Genomic DNA, 2,236 nt, shown 5'->3' on the forward strand with positions numbered 1-2,236 from the left:
CTGTATCTGAATCTGTTTCTGTTTTGTTTGTTAATTTATTTTGTTCTTTAGAATCCACATATAAGTGAGAGCATATGGTATTTGCCTTTCTCAGTCTCATTATTTCACTTAACATAATACCCTCTAGGTCCATCCATGTTGTTGCAAATGGTAAGATTTCATTATTTTTTATGGCAGAGTAATATTCCATTGTATATGTGTACCAAACTTCTTTATCCAATTGTCTATTGATGAGCATTTCAGTTGTTTCCTTATCTTGGCTATTAGAAATAGCACTGCAGTGGAACATATCTTTTTGAATTAGTGTTTTGGAGATCTTTGGATAAATACCCAGGAGTGGAATTGCTGGGTTATAAGGTAGTTTTATCTTTAATATTAATATTTTGAAGACCCGCCATACTGTTTTCCATAGTGGCTGCACCAATTTGCAGTCTCACCAACAGTGCACAAGGGTTCCCCTTTCTCTTTGCCAACACTTGTTGTTTATTGATAGCACTTAAGTGCATCTTACAATAGCAATTTTAAATAAAATAATAATAATAATAATAATAATAATAATAATAGTAAATTGCAGCAATAAGACTCCTCCAGAGTGCAACCTGGAGGTCCTGGAAGAGGGCAGGATAAGGGGTGCAGGGGGGCACCTAAGGACTGAAATCCACGCCCAAGCCCTGAAACCCTCACATCTCTAACTCAATGTGAAGTGCCAAACTGATTCCAGTTGGTTGATGGTAAAGTGGAGATTGGAAGGCAACAGAACCTGGTCATAGGACCAAATCAATAGCTGTGAGGACTGGGTCCACCTTCCTGTACTGTAAACAACCTGGCCCGGTGGGAGCTCCAACATTCTGAGGCTCTGCCCCCACTGGAGGTCATTCAAGCCTTCACTCCAGCCGGGCTTTCCCTGCCATCCCTCACGACCCCCTCTAGTTCCTACTGAGGACTTAGCTAAAAGAACATTTTTTTTTCCGGCTGGCGGGCGGCGGATGGCAGAGGCCAGGAATCTGCAGCCTCTCTCTCATGCGCCCCCACGCGGCCGTCTGCGGGCTCGCAGGCTCCGGGGTCCGCGGCGGGGAGGCCGAGTTGGATGGAAGGGAGCAAACTTGGGTGCACGTGGCTCAGAGCCGGATTTCATTTCCTTTCTCTGCAGGTGAAAGCGAACCCGCCAGTGAAGCACGTGTCCTGTCCTCACCCACGTGCGACACACCGAACGCCTGACAAAACTCCCTGGTTAGAATCCTCACACATCACTCGAAAACCAGTGATCAAGAAAGGGTTTGAAAGAGAGTAATTATATTTCAATTACGGACATAAAACTTCAAGTCTGTGGGAGGTACATCACAGTGGTGTTTCAAACGAGCCCTTGATCCCCCCTCCCTCTGATCCTTAAGCCTCATTTAATTGATGCACTTTTGTCTTGTCAAGCGATCATATATGATGGCTTCAGGAAGCTTGTGCTGTGGCTGCGAGAACTTTCAGGAAAGGAAATCAGTCCCTAGGTTTCAGAGGGCGAGGACGGATGAGACAGGTACATTTTGTTGGGAAACCCCACCCCCACTTCCACCCTGCTGCCGTGGTTCGAAAATGTGTGTTGTGGCCTTCCCAATCCTGGAAACAACACATTTTGGTTTAATTCACGGGACAGAGCAGCGGTATCTAGCCATGGGGTCTGCATTCTAGTTGACAGCCAGAAAAAGAAGTCTGCCTGTGAGCAGGTAGGGAGGTGGTTTGGCGTAGACGGTGGGAATCCTGCTTCTGCCCGTTGCATGATCTTGAGCAGGTTTCTAACTTACCTGATTTTGTTTCCTCTTCTGTAAACAGTGGGGACAATAATACTTGTCCCGATGTATTACTGTGGAGAGCCATTGATTCCCCCTAATATTTTATTATGCAAAATTTCGAACAGACAGCAAAGTTGAAAAATTTCACAGAGAACGTCCACCACCAAGACGCTGTCGTTTTACTAGGCTTGTTTTATCACACACCTATCCATGCATGCATGCAGCTATCCACCCATGAATCCAGCTTTTAAAAAAATGCATTTCAAAGTCAATTATAGAGAGATCTAAAAAAAAAAAAATGTATCTGGCACAGTGCTTAGACAGATATTTCAAGTCAACAAATATTTGAATATTTATTTTGTGTCAGGCACTATGCTAGGTGCTGGGGATACAATAGTGAGAAAGACATGGTTTTTGTCCTCAAGGTATTCAGCATTTGGCACAAACAAGAGATA

The sequence above is a fragment of the Rhinolophus hipposideros genome (assembly GCF_964194185.1).
Source record: "Rhinolophus hipposideros genome assembly, chromosome: 8".
NCBI classification, from domain to species: domain Eukaryota; kingdom Metazoa; phylum Chordata; class Mammalia; order Chiroptera; family Rhinolophidae; genus Rhinolophus; species Rhinolophus hipposideros.